Raw genomic sequence first — 20,909 nt, 5'->3', positions numbered from 1 at the left:
TTTATAGCAGCTATTAGTTTGTACTTATCCAAGAATCACTTCTTAGATTTATTAGAGTTCCATTACACTTTTTTTTCATTTAGAAATCTCTACTTTTATATTTGTGAATTGTAATTGTTATATTTGTGTCTTTATGTTATCAGATTGAATGTGTCCTTTATTATTTTCATTCTTTCTTTTTATGAGTGATGAAGAGCTTTAAAGGTGGATAATTTTTCTCTCAGTACTACTCTCATTATAGCTCAGAGTTTTAAACATGTAGTAATAATTATTTGGCAATTGAATTTTGATTACTTCTTTCATCCAATAATTATTTAGGGAATAATGGAATAAATTGCCACATCCTAGGTATTTTATATTTCTACATTTGTAATTTCTTTATAGTTTTAATTGTGCTATAATCAGGCAATTTCTCTATTTCAATTTTCTAGAATTTAATAATTTTCATTTTACTCAGCTTATAATTAAACACTGTATGTTTTCTGTGGATAAAATGAGTAGATTATAGAAAGTGTTGAGTGTTTACATCTTATTAAATGTGTATTTTTATATGTGCTATATGTGAAATATCATTAATGGGGTTACTTATATTCTATAGATTCTTCATTATTATATACTTTGAATGCCAGTGTCAGGGAAAAGTGTTAATAAATTGCATTTATATTTTTAGATTGAATGTTCATGTCCCCCCCCAATTCATATCTTGACCTTTAAAACTTTATCCCCCAAGGTGATGGTTTTACAGTGGAAGCTTGGGAGGTGTGTAGGCAGGGTGTGACGCCTGAACGCCCAAACCTGCCCATTCTAAGTAGGTTCTGTCATCCTCTGCATCATGACAAAACATACTTTACTACGTAAGACCTTTGATGGAAAGGAACTTTAATACAATTAGTGTGCACTACAGAAAAGGGAAAGAATAAAGTTCTAAACCAAGCACCCAAAGTTACCCATCCCCTTGTGGGTAAGTGTCTAGCCGAGCAGGATTGGCCCAAAGGAGGGCCACTGAGGCCTGGAAGCCTGTCACAAGTCTAAGGCACCTGCTGGTGGGTACCCATAGGAAAGGCATAGAAGGGGCCAAGTATGTATGGGTCAGAGGGACAAAATCAAGATACAGCTGTTAAACCTCCCCATGAGTCTCTCACCCACATCTCTTCCAACCAATACAGGACCAAGAAGCAAGTACAGCTTCTTCACATGTCTCTCTGCTCCTTGTGCCTCCTCCATCTTTCTTCCCCCCTTCTTCAGCTTCCCCTCCTCTCTGCTCAGTTCCACCCTTCCTTGGGTGAGGCCAGGAACCCAGAACCTCCCCTTTTCCTGGGGACCATCCTGTTATAATGAGGGCAGAACCCTTATGATGGAACCGATGCCCCTATGTAAGAGGCCCCAGAGAACTAGCTCACCCCTTAAGCCATATGAGGGTACCATAAAAACACAGCTCTTGTCAGAATATTCATCATCAGACTGATTCTCAGGTTCCTTGATCCTATGTGCCCCAGTCTCCAGAACTGTGAATTAAATGTATAAGCCACCCAGCATAGTATTCTTGTTATAAAAGTCTAAACGGATGGGGTTCTGATGAGATACTGGAGTTTGTATAAATGTGTTGTCTCTGAGAAAGTTTCAGCCGAGTTCTCCTTTCAGAGGCACATGGCAAGTTTGCCAAGGAGATGAAGACATTTGGTTATATCCAAAAGGAGTGCGTTTATTAGAAAAAAAGGAAAGGAGAAGAATATACTTGCACAGACACAGCAGGCAGAAAGATCTGCTGTTCAGCCAGGGCAGGGTTGTTCTGATAATGTATTCCTTTTGGGGGTAGGGTTTCATTCCTTTGTGCAATATTATCTGTTGTTGTGTTAATCATTTCTGGGATGTGATTGGGTTAATTTGTAAGGACCAGTGATTCTCTGCAATCACCTTCAATATCCGTGTCCCCATCTCTTGTCCAAGGCTATGGATATGTTCTGTTGCAGTCTTTCATATTGCCTGACCTTGCACTTACCCCCATCTGCTGGATTTGGCCAGGAGGCTTGTGCTTAAGTATTTTTTTTTATCTCTATAGCTGGTTTAATCATGTTAATCATTTACACCCCACCACCAGTTTCTGGTCTTGAGATGTCTCCACCCCAAATTTTCTCCGCTAAGCCTTCATCGTAGACTAAAACAATCATGTTGTTTCTGTCACTCCATCTTCTATTTATAAATAATAAATAACATCATGACATTTGCTTTGCATTAACATTTTTTCTGGTCATTATACTTAGCACATCATTTTTAAGTCCTTTAAACGTTTTCTGATACCTGTGTGAGAACTTTCTCTTTTAATTATTCTGAGTGAAGAGTGGGGTTTACCTTAAGGATGATACAGAGTTGTATTTATTTTATAGCTACTTTTGATTCATTATTTCTGTTTATGAGTGTTTTGTTTACATTTATTTCTTAAGAAAGATGGTTCTCCCACTGTGCAATTATTTCCCCCAGATTTTCATTTTCATTCCAGTTTCTTACTTCAAACAATATTCCTAAACTTATATAAAACATATCAACTTGTGGGCCTCCCCTGTGGTGGTGGTGTAGCAGTTGAGCGCTGGGCTGTGTGGAAGCTGCCCGTAGCCTCTGCAGCCCTGATTCCATCTCCGGCTGCTGGCGAGGGTCCCACATGGCGCACAGACCTCTCCTGCCGCACCCGCTGCTCCACTCAGCAGTGTATTTCATCAGTCTGCCTGTTTTGCTCCCTGCTCTGGCTCCGGTGAATTCTCTCACCCTCCTGCACTTCTGACTGTATCCAGTGCTTGTATAAATAAATGAATAAATCTTAAAAAAAAAAAAAACATATCAACAGGAAAAGTGGAAAAGAATATCTACTCACCAGGTCATTATTTCATAAATGTAAAATAATATATAAACTTTCTGTGTTTTTCTCTCATTGCTTCTCCTCCTTTTAGTTTTCCTTTGAGAGCTACATTTGTCTCACTACAGTCTTATTCAATTTGTAACAGTGTGATGTCCCATCCAAGGAGTATGGAGCTAAGTAGAAAGGGGAAGCTAAAAAAATTAGGCTTGAGAGAAAATTTAGGAAGAAGAAGGAGGGCAAAGACTTGGAGGAAGAACATGGAGCAGAGACATATGACGAAAAAGTCACACTTAACTTCTCAGTCCAGGACTTGCACCAGGGACTTAAGACCCATGGAAAGAGACACTTGAAAGAGACTGAGATGTGGGTGAGAGCCTGTGGGGAGGCTGACAATGGCAGCCTTTATCTTGGCTTCTACTTTGATTTTGCTCTTTTCCTTGCAGACTTGCATGGTTCCTTTTGCCCTTTTCCAAGGGCCCCCATCAGAAGGTGCATTAGACTAGTGGCAGGAGATTGGGCCTCAGTTTCCCAGCTTTGGGCCAACGCTGAGTGGCTGGGCACTTACCCACTAGGGAATGGGTAATTTTGGGTGCTTAATTGGAAACTATTTTAATTACATTCTTTCTCTTCTCATTGTTGCACACTAATTACATTAAAGTTCTTTTCTCTTGAAAGTCATATGCACTAAGAGTGTGTTTGTCTTTATGCAAAGGATGGCAGGACCCATTTAGATCAGGTAGCTTTGGGAGTCTGGAGTGGCCCTCACTCTGCCCACTAACAGATTTCTGTTTTTCAAAGATTATCAAATTTGTTTCTAATACTTTTATAGCCATGAGCTATTTGAAAGCTTATTATATAACTTACAGAACTTTTCAGTTCATAGTACCCAGTAGTATTAAATATTACCTGACTTTGCTCTGCATATGTGTGCAAGTATGTATGTATATCTAATGCGATGAGCTCTCTGTAGTAAACAGCCTTGCTATTCAGATCTTCAAATTCCCACAGTGCCTAACACAATGCTTCTTTATATAGGTATTCATAAGATTTTTTATTTTATGGATTTCAAAATTTGAGGAAAATAAGCCAGATAGAAAGAAGTGCTCCTGAATTTTCACCTGTAAGCATTAAAATTTTCCATTCTTTTTATCCTTTTCTGAAAACAATGTTTCACATTTCACAGAAATTTTGCTAACTTCAAAGACTACACCAAGCCATTTTATTTATCAAAGGAAAGAGTGGAAATAATCAACAATTAGTCTTAGAACTATGCATGCCCTAATCTAGCAATAAACAAATAGTAATTTTCCGTTTTATGTATAAAGGATTTTAAAGATTTAATTTAGTGTAAGATAATTAAGAACTGCATAAGCAATGTCTTTTCTCACAGTCCAGTTCTTTTATCCACATGTGCCCAGAAATGTTCTCAGGAGGTAGGGAGAAGAACAGCATATTTCAAGATGTTTATATAATGCATGTTGAATAATCTTCAGTTGTGACTGTAAAAATTTCATAGCTAATGACTAAATGCACTGCTTATATTATTTTATGATTGTTGTTGCATAATCATCTGAATCTATTTATACATTCAAACTAAGAGGAATGAGAGTGGGGATTAAAAAATTTCACTGAGAGCTACAAGAATTTTGTTCCCAAAACAGTCTTGTTTAACTCTGATAAAATGAAATTGTCTGACCAAGAGTTATAGTGACCAGCCATGCTATACCACGACTTCATGATTAAGACAAAAGATTTCCCTGTACCTCTCAGGGATTTGAATTGTGAACAATTACTGAAATAGAAATTTGACTCTCTGGCCTCCCTAGTGGTGCAAGGGGTTAAACACAACTGTGAAGCTATCCTCAGCCTTGGCAGCACCAGTTCAATCCCTGGCTGTCCAGAGAGCTACCCATAGGTGCGGCAGACCTCTCCTGCCCCCCTCAGCAGTGTATTTCAGTCAATCTCCCTTTCTGTTCCCCACTGTCTCTGGTGAATCCTCTCATCCCCCCATATCTCTGGCCTGTACCCCAGTCTTTTGCGCATAAATGAATGAATCTTTAAAAAAAAATAAAGACATTTTAGTTATTAAAGACTGGTGTATTAATTTGAAAATATGTTGTACAAGTTTAATCTTGCCACAGGGTACCTTAACAGGGGTGCTATACTGCTTAACATCTGCATCATTTATAGCAGTGACTGTTTAAAAAGCAATATTCCCTGAAGGTAAGAACTCTGTGCAGAGGCATGAAACTCCAAATAAGCCCATGAACAAGCTGCATTACAACAGATTATTTTCTTTAACTTTCATAAGTGGGGTCTAGGAAAATCTGACAGAAAATGACCATTTCCCCAGTTTGTTTGGATTGTAATGGAAATGTAATGTCATTCTCTGTGCATTTCTTTGTAGCTGATCAGAGTTCATTAATATTGTAACTAAGACATCTAATTATTTTTTTAACCATAGGAGACTATCTTGATTTAGGCTATTAAAATATAGTAATACCTGAGAGGAGAAAGCACACATTGTACAAAAAGGAGAAATTATATAAAATATATATAAAGTAAAAAAATATATAAAAGAAAATAAAAAATAAAAAGAAATGAAAAAAAAAATCAAAATATAGTTGTATCTCCATGTTGATCTTGAAGCATCAAAATCAAAATTCTGTTAAACCATACTCTGACATGTGAATAATTCTTTCTTAAAATCTAGAGCCTTTGAAAACAGGTTTTGAGAAATACTAGGAAAAATTAAAGCTTAGATGTTGCAAAACTAGCTATTTTTTGATTAGTAGTATAGGAATTTACCTACAGTAAAGACTTTTAATATGTGACTTCTTACTGCAATTTAAAAAGAAAATTTATATTCTTTTTGGTAAAAGCATATTGCTTTTTCATTACATAAACACTTACTATATTTTAATTCCTAAGTTAGTCAATATTATATAGCAGACACAGTATTCTTTATGGGGAAATTTGAATGAAATCATGCTAGTATTTATCTCAGAGACTTTATTTCAGTTATTTCAGAGACTTCTTTAAAAAAATCTGTCATGCTCTAAAATATAGTTTAAATATACTGTTGAGTTTTCTAAGGATGCCAGCTTTCGTCTAGCATGCAAGATAGTGATGCCATTTTCACAGGCTGCATCCTATACTGAAAGTAAAGTCAGTCTTTTCAGGTTAAAAAAAAAAAAAAAAAGTTTAACAGTGGAAAGCCAAGCCATCCATCTCTGCAGTACATTCATTAGCAAGGAAAAATTTAAATCCTGCATTGTCTTCCTTTAATATCAGCATATTTTTCAGTCAGAACAACTTAGACCTAGGAATTCCTCCTATCAAGGATAATTATTTGTAATTTCAGTGAGTCACTGTTCCTACCTATGTAAAATAAATTCAAACTTGTTTATTGGAATAGAGCTCTCAGAGTAAATCTGTTGGACTACTCAGATTTGAATTCTCACCTTGATTATCTGTAAATGTGTTGTCTAATGATTATTGAGACTTTATTTTCAATTAACGTAATGTGCAAGAAAATAGTACACATAAAAATACAAACATTCACATGTTTGATATCAGGGAGACCAAACTACAACATACATTCTTTTTTTTTTTTCCTAAGATTTGTTTAGGCACACAAGAGCTGGGTACAGGCCAGAGATGCGGGCGGGGGGGCGGGTGAAAGGACTCATCAGAGACAGAGTGGGAAGCAGAGCAGGCACATTGACTGAAATATACTGCTGAGGGAAGCAGCAGGAGAGTCAGGAGAGGTCTGCTGTGCCATGTGGGTAGCTCCCTGGCCAGGGATCGAATTCGTGCTACAGTGGCTGTGAATAGCATCATAGATTGTTTCTTAACCCCTTGCACCACCAGGGAGGCCCCAAAATACATTCTGTTTCAATGCATGTTCTGGGCATGACTTATATTAAAACCATAAATTTTATATTTAAAATATTTACAATGGCAAATTAAAGGTATGGAATATGTGGCTTTCTTTCTTTTAATACTTTTGTCAGGATATTATATTCTTGAAAATTTTAGTCTCCCTCTGAATTTCACTGGCTCTTTTCTTATATAAAAATCAACTTCAATATGTCAAGATATTAATGAATCAAATATGCATGTAAGTTAAATAAAATTGGACAGCTAGTATGTGTAAAAGTAATTAATGATTGCTAATATTTGAGCATAATGATTTTTAGAGGATTACAGTATAATTAGCTAAAATTACTTTAATAAAACCAGTAATTGCTTTTGAAACAGGACAGCATGTAGAAAAATCTGCATGATATTCAATGTATTTACTCTCATTATTTTAAATCTAAATCTCCCTGTGAAGTTCTATGACCAGGGGTTATAGTTGTTTTTTTTTTTTTTTTTTTTTTTTTTTAAATTTTATTGTTATATTCCCCATACAATTGCAGCCCCCCCATTCTGACCCCAATCCCTCCCCTCCCGCCCCCGCCCCCCTAAAAGTGTCTCTGGTTCATAGTTTTTTGTTGATTTTGATTTTCACTTTCTTATAGTTATTCATTTTCCTGGTCCCTTATTTAAGTTTTCTAGATTCCTGCTATGAGTGAGACCATCCGGTATTTTTCTTTTTCTTTTTGGCTTATTTCGCTGAGCATGATCCCTTCCAGCGCCATCCATGTTGCTGCAAATTGCATGTGTTTATCTTTTTTGAATGCTGAGTAATATTCCATGGTATATATGTACCACATCTTCTTGATCCAGTCATCTATTTTTGGGCATTTGGGTTGTTTCCAAAGCTTAGCTATTGTAAACAGTGCTGCTATAAACATAGGGGTGCAGGTGTTCTTTGGAATTGATGTTTCTGTGTCCTTTGGGTAAATACCTAGGAGTGGAATTGCTGGATCATATGGAAGCTCTATGTTTAGTAGGTCCAGAAATCTCCACACAGCTCTCCACAGTGGTTGGACCAGTTTGCACTCCCACCAACAGTGCAGAAGAGTTCCTTTTTCTCCACACCCTCGCCAGCATTTGTTGTTGCTAGTTTTTTTAATATGTGCCATTCTCACTGGTGTGAGATGGTATCTCATGGTAGTTTTGATTTGCATTTCCCTGATGGCAAGTGATGTTGAACATTTTTTCATATGCCTGTTGGCCATTTGCATTTCCTCTTCAGAGAAGTTTCTTTTTAGCTCTTCTGCCCATTTTTTGACTGGATTATTTTCTTTGTTGTTGCTGAGTCTCATCAGCTCTTTGCAGATTTTTGTGATCAGTCCTTTATCATTAGTGTTGGGTGCAAAAATGTTCTCCCAGTTGGTGGGGTTTCTCTTTGTTTTTGTTATTGTCTCTTTTGCTGTGCAGAAGCTCTTTAATTTGATGTAGTCCCAGCTGTTTATCTTTGCCTTCACTATCACTGCTTTGGGTGATGTGTCTGTAAAGATGTCTTTGATGTGCAGATCACGTAGTGTTTCGCCTATATTTCCTTCTATATATTTTATGGTTTCAGGTCTTATGTCTAGTTCTTTAATCCATTTTGAGTTGATTTTGTGTATGGTGTGAGGTAGTGGTCAAGCTTCATTCTTTTGCATGTAGCGACCCAGTTTTCCCAGCACCATTTATTGAACAAACTTTCTTTGCTCCAATGCATAGTCTTTGCTCCTTTGTCAAAGATTAGTTGACCATAAATCTGTGGATTTATTTCTGGATTTTCTATTCGATTCCATTGGTCTGTATGTCTGTTCTTGTTCCAATACCATGCAGTTTTGATGATTATGGCTTTGTAGTATAGTTTGAAGTCTGGGAGTGTAATGCCTCCATTCCTTCTTTTTTTTCAGGAGAGCTTTGGCTATTCGGGGTTTTTTGTGATTCCATATGAATTTCATCAATAATTGTTCTATTTCTTTGAAGAATGACATTGAAATTTTGATTGGAATAGCATTGAATCTGTATATTGCTTTTGGAAGGATGGCCATTTTAATAATGTTTATTCTTCCAATCCACGAGCAGGGGATGTCTCTCCATTTCTTTGTGTCTTCTTCTATTTCTTTTAACAGTGTTTTATAGTTTTCTTTGTATAGGTCCTTTATCTCTTTTGTTAGATTTATTCCCAAATATTTGATTTTTTTGTTTCAATAACAAAAGGGATGGTTTTTTTTATTTCTTCTTCTTCAGATTTATTGTTTGTGTATAGGAAGGCTACTGACTTTTGCATGTTGATTTTGTATCCTGCCACTTTACTGAATTGATTGATGAGTTGAATTAGCTTTTCTGTGGAGTTTTTGGGGTTCTCTATGTATATTATCATATCATCTGCAAATAGTGATAGTTTGACTTCTTCTTTTCCTATTTGGATTCCTTGGATGTCTTTCTCTTGTCTTATTGCTCTGGCTAGGACTTCCAGTATTATATTGAAAAGCAGTGGTGAGAGTGGACATCCTTGTCTTGTTCCAGATCTTAATGGAATTGCTTTCAGCTTTTCACCATTGAGAATGATGCTGGCTGTTGGCTTGTCATAGATGGCCTTTATGATGTTGAGGTATGTTCCTTGTATCCCAAGAATTTCAAGGGCTTTTATCATGAATGGGTGTTGCACTTTGTCGAAAGCTTTCTCAGCATCTATTGATATTATCATATGGTTTTTATATTTCTTTTGTTGATGTGTTGGATAACGTTGATTGATTTTCGGATGTTAAACCATCCTTGTGCCCCTGGAATGAATCCTACTTGGTCGTGGTGAATTATCTTATGGATACATTGTTGGATTCTGATGGCTAAAATTTTATTGAGGATTTTTGCATCAGTGTTCATTAGGGAGATTGGCCTGTAGTTTTCCTTTTTTGTGTTGTCCTTGTTCGGTTTTGGTATTAGTGTAATGTTGGCTTCATAGAACGTGTTTGGTATTGTCCCTTCCTTCTCAATTTTTTGGAAGAGTTTGTGAAGGATAGGCACTAAGTCGTCTCTGAATGTTTGGTAGAATTCATTTGTAAATCCATCAGGTCCTGGGCTTTTGTTTTTGGGGAGGTTTTTGATTACCATTTCAATTTCGCTAATTGTAATTGGTCTGTTTAGGTGTTCTATTTCTTCTTTATCTAGCTTTGGGTGATTGTAGAGTTGTAGGAATTTGTCCATCTCCTCTAGATTATTAAACTTATTTCCATATAACTGTTCATAGTAGTTACTGATTATTCTTTTTATTTCTGCTGTGTCCGTTGTGATTTCTCCTCTTTCATTGATGATCCTGTTTATTTGTGCTTTCTCCCTTTTTTCCTTTGTGAGCCTGGCTAGGGGTTTGTCTATTTTATTGATTTTTTCAAAGAAGCAGCTCTTGGTTTCATTGATCTTTTGGATTGTTTTTTTAGTTTCAATTTCATTTATTTCTGCTTTGGTTTTTATTATTTCTTTTCTTCTACTGGTTTTGGGGTTTTTTTGTTGTTCTTTTTAGATCTTTGAGCTTCGAGATTAGGTTGTTTCTTTGAGTTCTTTCTTGTTTCTTGATGTGAGCTTCTATTGCTATATATTTTCCTCTTATTACTGCTTTTGCTGCATCCCATACATTTAGGATATTGGTGTCCTCCTTGTTGTTCAATTCAAAAAATTTTTTAATTTCTTCTTTGATCTCCTCATTAGTCCAGTGGTCTTCCAGTAGTGTGGTTTTTAATCTCCATGAGGTAGGAAAGTTCCTTGCCTTCTTTTTATGGTTTAGTTCTAGTTTGATGCCTTCATGGTCAGAAAAGATGGTTGGTATGATTTCAATCTTGGTGTATCTGTTGATGTTTGTCTTGTGCCCCAGTATGTGATCGATCCTGGAGAATGATCCGTGTGCGCTTGAGAAAAATGTGTACTCCGTTTTTTTGGGTTTAGTGTTCTATAGATGTCTGTTAAGCCCAATTGCTCTAGGTCCTTATTTAGAGCTTTGGTTTCTTTACTTATTTTTTTGTCTTGTTGATCTATCCATTGTTGATAGTGGTGTGTTGAAGTCTCCCACTACGTATGTGTTTTCTCTGATGTCTGTTTTCAGAGAAGACAACAGTTGTCTGATATATTTTGGTGCTCCTTCGTTTGGTGAGTATATGTTAATGAGTGTTATTTCTTCTTGAAGTATTGTCCCCTTGATCATAATGTAGTGACCATTGGGGTCTCTTTTTATCTTTTTGAGTTTGAAATCTGTTTTATCTGATATAAGTATAGCTGTTCCTGCTTTCTTTTTTGGCCCATTTGCTTGTAGGATTGTTTTCCATCCTTTGACTTTGAGCCTATTTTTATCTTTTGTAGCTAAATGTGTTTCCTGGAGACAGCAAAAGGTTGGGTTTTGTTTCTTAATCCAGGCTGCAACTCTGTGTCTTTTTATTGAAGAGTTTAGTCCATTTACATTTAGAGTTAATATTGATATGTTAACATCTGTATTTGCCATTGTGTTTGTCTTTCCTTTGATTTTATTTATTTATTCTTTTAATAACTTTTTTTTTTTTTTGGCCTTCTTTCATTGTTATTCGTCCCTCTGAGGTTCTGGCTTTAGGACTCCTTGTAGTATTTTTTGGAGTGGGGGTTTATTTGCAATGAAATTCCGGAGTTTCTGTTTGTCTGGGAAGGTCCATATTCTTTCTTCAAAGAGGAAGGAGAGCTTTGCGGGATAGAGTATTCTTGGTTGGCATCTGTTTTCTTGGAGTCTGTTGACTATGTCCCTCCACTCTCTCCTTGCCCGTAGTGTTTCTTCGGAGAAGTCTGATGTCAGCCTGATTGGCTTTCCTTTGAATGTTATCTGTTTCTTCCCTCTTGCCAGCTTCATTATTTTTTCCTTGTCCTGGATTCTTGGGAGCTTTACTATTATGTGTCTTGCTGTATTTTTTCTTTCGTCGTGGAAGTTTGGTGTTCTTCTTGCTTCTTGTATATCAATTTTCAGCTCCTTCTTCACATTTGGGAAGTTCTCTTCAATTATCTCTTTGAATATTTTCTCTGTTCCTACTTCTCTCTCCTCTCCTTCTGGTATTCCTATAACTCTTATATTTCCTTTCCTCATGGAGTTAGATAGTTCCCGAAGTCTTTCTTCATTCTTTTTCCTTCGTACTTCTCTTTCCTTTTCTGTTTTGGTTCTTTTTATTTCTGTGTCTTCAAGAGCACTTATTCGTTCTTCCATTTCATCAATTCTGCTTTCATTGCTTTTCCCAGAATTCTTTAGTTCTTCCACTAATTCTTTGATCTCCTGCATTTCTTTTACTTCCCTCTTTAGGGACTCAATTTCATTCTTCTGATCGTTGATTATTTTTCCCTTATCATTGTTTTCCTTTATGACTTCTGTCAGTTTTTTAATCACGGCAATTTTAAATTCTCTTTCTGGAAGGCTCAGAAGTTCTTCCAAGTTACTGTCGTTGCAATCTGGGGGCTGGTTTTCTTTTTGTGGTGTGCTTTTTCTCTGGAGAGTTGCTAGGTTGCGTGTGGTTCTTCTCCTCCCTACTGTCTGTTTTCTAATTTGCCGTATGCGTTGGGACACTGTGTTGTTGGGACTGGCCGGCATCTTGGGTGGGCTTCTCTTCTCCCCTCTGGTTCCTCCTGGAGTCATCTGTCAGTTTCAAGCAGTCTTTATTGGAGAAAGGTCCCTGTCCTAAAATGTCGATGTGGGGACACACTCCCCTGTGCCCCTGGTCTGCCCCGGCGGTGGGTTCCTGCTCCCCCTCTGGGCTTGGACTGCAGGCCAGAGGGGGTCTGGCGTGGGCGAACTTCCCCCGCTCACCTCTGGCTCCTGAGGAAGCCTTCTGCAGGTAGTCTTTACTGAAGAAATGTCCCTGTTCTACAATGGTGATGTGGGACACACTCCCTGTGCGTCCGGTGTCAGGCACACTCTTCTGCGTGCCTGGTCTGCCCTGGCTGTGGGTGCTCGCTCTCCCTGTGGGCTCAGACTACTTGTTCGGAAGGGGCCGGGTGTGGGCTAACTCCCCAGCTGGCCACTAGTTCCTTCAGGAGCCTGTGCTGTCTACAAGTCGCTAGGTGGCGCCAGAGATCTCTCCTAGAGCCCTTGGGGAGCTGATTTTCCACGCCGTGGGACAGGGAGCAAAGCGGGGATGGTAGGGTACACCTCAACGGCTTTGGGGTGCTGTGTCTGCCTTGTGCCCCACCGTCGTGGGGAACCCACGCCCCTAATTTCGTGCCCCGGGTCTCAGTTCCAAAGCCCTCAGTTCCAGGACGCGGGCTGTAGCCCAGTTCAGTGGCGCGGGAATGGCGCCTTTTGCACTGCTCCCCTGCCTGGGCTCCTGGTTCCTGCTCACTCAGGGAGGGACCTTCACCTCAGTGAGGACCTCCGCGCTCGCGTCTCCCCGCAAGCCTAGGTCGTCTCCCAAGCCTAGGTCGCAGGCGCGGGTACCTGGGCAGCCGCGATCCCGGTCTGCACTTGCTTTTCAAGCTCCCCAAGCGCGCCGCGTTTCCGCAGCTTACCGGCAGCCCGGGCTGTGTGCGCGTCTCCCGGGGTCTTTGTTCTTCTCTAATGGCGCCCGGAGCCGTTCGCTCACCGCCGCGGCGAATCCTGCAGGGTTCTCCACAGCTCCCGTTCACGGGGTGTGGTGGCTGCAATAGTTCCTTTCCACTCACAGTCCCGCTTGCTGCGTCGTTTGTTCTTGTGGGCCGTTTTGGTTTGTTGTTTCCTCCTCTCTGCCGGTCGGAGAGTGCCGCCTCTGTGGGCGGGGGAGGGGAGCAGGGTTCTGCGCTTCCCTCCCTTCTGGTCCTCTTTTATGGCCACTTTCTTCTTTGGGCAGTTTGCTGAAGTCACCCGTTTATCTTCCGTGTCCCAGTTCTCACTGGGACCTGCCGCTTTTCCTCCCTATTCACTTTTTTTAATGGGAGATCTTACTCGCAGCGTCTCCTCGCCGCCATGTTGCTCCGCCCCCTTCTCTGCATTTTCTGTTTTTTTTTTTTTAATTATTATACAGAAAAATAAAATACTATTGTACTTTTTATATCAGAACAGCTAAACTTTGTTTTTTTTCAGGATGTGGGTTCCTATTGATGTTTTTATGAGTTGTTGGGATCTATGAATGGGGCTTTTGGGTTACCTGTGAGAAAAGATTTTTGCAGAGGTCAGTTTGCCCAGGAGATGGAGACTTTTATACAGAGACAGGCAGGAAAAGGCTAAATTTTTAAAAAGGATAGGTTTATTAGAAAAAGGAGACAGGAGTAAAAGAGAGGCATCTGCATAGACACAGATGGGTAGAGAGCTGCATTTTGCCAGGGCAGAAATCATACTGAAATAGTGTTCTTCTCTGGGGGAGAGGCCCATTCCTTTGTGGAATTGTTATCTATATTGAAATTAACCACTTTTAGGGTATGATTGGGCTAATTTGTAAGGAACAGTGATTCTCTTAATGACCTTCAATCTATGTCCATATCCCCACCTCTGGTCTAGATCTCTGGAAATTTGCTATAGCAGCCAGTCTGCTGCCTAAGGAGTTCTTGTGTCTAAGAAATTTTCATTTCTATAGCTGATTTAATGATCATATTAATCATTTCTACTCTTACCTCCAGTTTCTGTCTTGTGACACCTCCATCCCATATTTTCTTTTTTTTTTTAAGATTTTTTTTTAATTTATGCATACAAGAACTGGGGTACAGGACAGAGGTGTAGGGTGGGTAAGTGGGTGAGAAGATTAACTGGAGACAGAGTGGGAAGCAAAACAGGCAGATTGACTGTAATACACTGTTGAGGGGAGCAGCAGGCGAGACAGGAGAGGTCTGCTGTACCATGTGGGTTGCTCCCTGGCTGGCCACAGATTGAGCTCATGCTCGTGCTGCAAACTCATGCTGCAGAGACTGCTGTGCTTAACCCCTTGCACCACCAGGGAGGCCCACCATTCAATATTTTCTACTCTAACTTCTATCACATTTTCAACCAATAATTGTACATTTACTTTTTGAGAAACTAAAATACCAAAGAGAAATTGACTTTTTTTTTTTTTTCATGATTCAGTACTTACAAATTTCCTATCACCTACATTTACTCAGGTAATATAACACATCACCATTTAAGCAACTTTGCATAATGTCATTTAGTCCCTAACCTGTAGCTGGGCTTCTGGTAGGGCGAGTGGGAGAGAGTGACCTATAACTTGCTGCATGAAGTACCAGACACCTAAACTGATCAGTCAAGGATATCTGACCCAAACAAATGCTCACAGCTCTATATAAGGCAAACTTCTTTTTTCTTTTTAAGATTTATTTATTTATTTATGCAAACACTGGGTATAGTCAGAAGCACGGGAGGGTGAGAGGATTCACCAGAACCAGAGCGGGGAACAGAACAGGCAGAGTGATGAAATATACTGCTGAGGGGAGCAGTGGGCGGCAGGAGAAGTCTGTGCTCCATGCGGGACCCTCGCCCAGAGGCCAGGGATTGAACAGATGTGCTCAATTGCTGCGCCGCCAGGGAGGCCCCCAAGGCAAACTTCTTTATAGTATATTTAGGTGGGCAAAGTATCTGGATGAATTTTACTTTAAACTACCAGCCTTAAGGATTTCCAATCCAGTCTTCAGTGGGGCATTCCAAAAGGACTGTAAATAGCTTTTCATTATATGGGTTTTATATTGCTGAAAATGGCAATATATTATAATTAAAATAATTTATCATTTTAAAACCAAAGAAGAACAGAGGGAAATCATTTTTTAAAGATTCAAAAATATCCAGTAGAATTTATATAGGGCTCTAATATTCTCTTAATAAAATTTTTGCACCAAGCACATTGAAATTATTGAGCTTCTCTGGTATGTCAGGTACAGGACCAAGCACTGAGAAAGCTTTGAAAAATCATGTTCTTAAAAAACTCACAATGTAAATTAGAGTCTATACAAATCTGATGTTTTCTAATGCCTCCAAGTAAGCAGATTGCATATTCAAGTTAGAGTGCAAAGAAATATTGAGTAATTAAGATAAGGAAAACAGAATAAGAATGTGATAAAAGAATTATGTTCTTGTGATTACATATCACATGAGATGGCAGAATTATTGGAACCTACTAATTTAGTTGTTAGGTTAAAATAACACAGAAGAGTAAAATGCATTATGGAAAGAGGTGAATAAGAGGAAGCACTAACATGTTGAGTCAATTTTATTTCAAAAGAAATAGATTTGAAGTTTTTGTAAATGCCATTGGCTTCTTTGGTCATAAAAAAGGTATTACATCTGTGTGTGTCTGTATGCATGCATTGGTGCATTTAAAGTTGTATCTATATTTTTCACACTAAAATAGCTATCATATTCAAATGGGGTAGTAAATATATATATATGTATACATATATATATAAATGAAAACAGCTAAAATTATACAAATTGAAATTGTTACCTAAGCTCAGCCTCAAATAAATATTTATACTGGAATCTATCATTAAGATGCAAAGATTAAATAAAATATTCCATTTTCTGTTAGCTGAAGATATATTTCACATCTATATATCCATTGTAGAAATGTGTCACTTAGAGAATATATAGAGGACATGTAGCTCCTCAGTGAGCAAAAATAAACCAATTGTAAATTAAAATATGTACATTATTTAGCAAAGAAATATGTAGAGTATTGATTATGATTTTTCCCACTAAAATTTGATTATTTTCATGAATAGACTGCTGCAATGTTTGTGTTCTGGTGGGAATAGCAACTTATCCCGTTCATGTCAATTTGCTTCCTCAGTAAAAATCCATGTTTACTTGTTCTTACTTGGTGCTGAGTACCAAGAAGCAGTCTAAAAGTTTACATATATCACAACAAATTCCCAGAACATCTTTATGTGTTGGGAATGATCAATATCATCCCATTTCTCAAATATGGAAACAGAGGCACATAAATTTTAATTCATTTAAATCATACATAATTCAAGTCAGAGCTAGGATTTAAATAAGTCTGGCTCTCAACATTTTCTTTTTATACAAACTTATAATTTTTTTCTGTTATTTAAACAATTTTATTATTATTATTATTATTTTTTTTTGGTCCAGATAATACTTGCATTGGCAAATAGAGAAAGGAATTAGAATTGAAAATTCTTAATAATCATCCAGTGTTTTACATTTGTGGAATGTAATTTTACATTTTACAAATGTGGAAACTGAGGCTCAAAGATCTTAAGTGATTTCCCAAGCCCGTACGGTGAGTTCATGCCTTGCCAGGACTCGACCATCCAGCTAGCTTTTAGAGCCCCCTGTGTATAGCAATAGATTATCCTTACTCAGAGTTTATACAAACTTATAATTGAAAGCTGCTTCTCACATCACAGGAAGAGAGTCAAGAGAGAATATTCCCAGCACCTTTGCAAGCAGTCAATAAGTTGTTGAATCAGACCTCATGCAAAGATTAGACTGCCTAACCTGTAAAATCCCTTCTGGTTTCAGCATTAGCTTATTCTCTAAGTATTAAATTAATGAAATTCACTAGGCTGTGGGCCTAGAGCCAAGATAAGTTGAGGCTTGAAACATGGAAAGAAGCCGGTAAGTGCTGCTCTATAGTTAACAAAATATTTGAGAGGGTTCACTTCCAGCAGTCAAGTTCAAGGCCTGAGACCCACACCAGCAAACACTTAGCTGTTACTGGAACTCAGGTAACAAGGAGTAATATCTGTTGTTCATTTTCTGTTCCATGAATCCAGCTTTTCGGACTCATTACCCTAATGGCTGGTCATGGCAAGTTTTTCTTCAGCTAATCAACAAATATCTCTCTCAAACTCTAGGAGAGGCCCAATTAATGAAATATCTAAGTTTTGAACGTTTTTTATTATTAGTTATTGAGGTAGCATTGCTTTACAGATACATTGTATTTCATTCAGAGGTATAGAATCACACCTCTTCAGATGTGTGTTACTAAGTTTTGAATTTATTGCAAGCTGCTTATAACACGAAAAATGTTTAAGTAATGTTTCGACTCATTGCTAAATCTAGGGTATAAGTTAATTTTATAAGTCTTTGTGTTTCTGTTTGTCTATCTGCTAAGGAATGTAGACATTGTGATTTTAAACTGCATTTGTTTTTCTGATAGATCCTCTAATTAGTTAATTTTGGGTGCTGACTTTATAAAAAGAGATGAAAAGAATACTTTAAAAGAGGAAACATGTTGAAAAAATGAAAAATGAGTGAATATTACTGTTTCCTTATGAAAAATCTCTTTGGCAATGATCTCAGACTTAGATAATATTTTACTCAATTTTCTGACAGTGAATTTGGGGGATTCTTTCAAAGTGAGTGCTTTTATTACAGGATGATGAAACAATTAAATAAGCTTTATTCTAGTGGCTTAAGAAAGTGCAATTAATTATTCCTCTTTCCAAAATTCTCATAGTATAGTTTGAAGTATTGCTGGCCTTTAGAGTCAAACTTGAGAATATGTCAAGAACAGCTTGCCCTGGGCAAATATAAAAATCTACTATACTTGAAGTTTTCTGAGAGTGGTGATATTTAATGTCCTTCTAGATTAGCATCTGCTGCTCTCTCTGCATAGAAGGTCACTCATTTTACCTGGATTTCTCTTGTTTGTCTTTTAGAAGTGGCCATAAATGTCATCTATGATAGGCAGGTATCCCTGAAATAACAGTGGGGTATTCCCTCTCTTCTATAACTAATAGAAAGTTGCATTCATCTTTCCACCCAGCATATTTGATTGTAATAATTTATTTCCCTCCTATCTAGCATAACTGTGATATCCTTGAGTGTATGTAGAATCCATTTCTTTGACTTTGAAGGACAGAAAAGTATCTAATAATTAAATATATTTACTTGAGGCTAAGATTATATTCCCTCCCTTAAATCTGTTTCTAATGAGCTGTAGGCAATGTTTTCTGAGTGTAAATTATAAAGTAAATGAATATTGTAAAGTAGAAAGGGGTGTGCCAAAGGATCTACCTAGTGAAGAAGATTCTTAAGTGCAGATATTCCTCTAGCTATTTATTCTTAAACTTCTGAAATTCCCTTTCTACTAATTTTTAATTTTTAAGGTTTATTTTTTATTTATTTATGCATACAAGAACTGGGGTGCAAGCTAGAGGTGCGTTGTGGGGGAGTGAGAGGATTCACCAGAGACAGAGTGAAGAACAGAACAGGCAGACTGACTGAAATACACTGTTGAGGGGAGCAAGGCACAAGACAGGAGAGGTCTGCTGTGCCAGGTGGGTAGATCCCTGATCAGGAATAGAATTCATGCTGCCGTGGCTGCTAGTTTCATGTTGCTGAGACTTAACCCCTTGAGCCATCAGGGAGGGCCTTAGCATTTGATTTTTAATTGAACTAATATTGCATCTCAACATTAATTAAGTTTCAGGAATGCATCATCGTGAGTCCATCTCTGTATATTCTATATCAAATTCACCACTAAAATTTGAGTTCTATCCTTCATTATACAGTTGACCCCTTCTACCTGATTTACCAACTGCTCCTTCCTATCTCATAACTGTTAATTTGGTTTTATAATCCAGAAGTTTTTATTTGTTTTATTCAGTTCATTGGAGTGTTTGGTTTCTCTGTGAACTATACATTTCTTTTCGCAGGTTTTAATGAGCAATCAGATGAACTGATTAAAACATGGTCAGTTTATATATTAATTTCCTCTCAAAACTGAATGTAAAACAGACCCCTGTTGCCCACATCAGATTCTGTTGGCCAGTGTGTGAATGTAGTTTCTGTTGTGGTAAAATATCATGTGAGCCAGTTTCAGCTTGGCCTGTATTGTCCACATTAAGTTCATCACATCTTGCAGCTTTCTGCCCCAGCAAAAATAATTGCTTTGATTTGTCCACAGGAATAGCCCAGAAGTGTGAGGGGATAATGTCTGAGAGACAATCCTCAAACAATGGGAAACAGAGGCTTTTAGTTAAAGACTCCAGCTTCTCTATTTGTAGAGGAACCATTCTCAGAGGCATTCTGAGTCTTCAAATAACTAGGGGGAGCTTGGAGTCAAAGTCTATAGCAAGGATCTTGATAATGTACATATATATATATATATATGTGTGTGTGTGTGTGTGTGTGTATACACACACACACACACACACACACAATTCTATGTTTCATGTCATGTTTCCTCACTTCTGCACCTAAAGCCCTTTTTAAAGATCTATTTTAGTGGTACCAAATGAAGAGTCTAATTGTAGTGGTGCAGGAAAATATACTACTACTACACCATATCAATCATTAAGTGGCAACTAAACAATCAATGGAAGGCTACATTTCTTTAAATATTTCCAACAAATCAATTTCATCCCTATTATATGTGTCACAATTTGGTTAGTTCACTTGAATATCATTGAACAGAACTAAAGCTGCTCACATAGAAAAATCTTGGCACTTTCTACAGAATTAGGAGCCAAACATTTAATACTTCAAACAAAATATCAGTGATAACATCTGTACCTAACACATGTGTATCTTCTTTTCATCTGTTAATAAGGAATCTCTACTTCTAGCCATTATCAAGCATTTCAGTGTCATTTTTTTTTCTTAATTTGACCCTAAAAAGTTCACTGAGGTAATTCGTATATGAAATATTTAGTCCTAAAAGACATGTTAATTATTTACAATATTATATTTTATGATATCAGATTCCTTGTTTACTCTGAATTCATTCTCTGTTCACCTTGGGAATGGAGAACCAGAAAGTACATGCCTCAAATACCTTTGTATACATCTAGAAATAGCTCCTGTAAATTAGGTAGAAATTTCATGTGGCTAAAATTTGATGAATTATATTGAAAAACTAGCAGATTTTCATTCATGAAAGGAATTTTAGTGTACTTTTTTTCTTTTCTATTTCCTGTCAGGTAGCACAGAAATAACATTTACTGATAATTATTTTAGGTTAAATGTTTAACATAAATGCTTTATTTTTATGAAACAGAACCACTTTCTTTGTTTTATTTTTATTTATTTTTTTTTTTAAGGATTTATTTATTTTTATACAAGAACCAGGGTATAGGCCAGAGCGCAGGAGGGTGATAGGATTCACCAGAGCGGGGAACAGAACAGGCAGACTGATGAAATACACTGCTGAGGGAGCAGCAGGCGAGTCAGAAAGGTCTGCTTCTCCATAGGGATTCTCCCAGACAGCCAGGATCAAACCTGCACTACAGAGGCTGCGGA

Source organism: Talpa occidentalis, unplaced genomic scaffold, assembly GCF_014898055.3.
Source record: "Talpa occidentalis isolate TD23 unplaced genomic scaffold, MPIMG_talOcc4v2.1 talOcc4.7, whole genome shotgun sequence".
In the NCBI taxonomy this organism is placed as follows: domain Eukaryota; kingdom Metazoa; phylum Chordata; class Mammalia; order Eulipotyphla; family Talpidae; genus Talpa; species Talpa occidentalis.
This window is presented reverse-complemented; position numbering follows the sequence as displayed.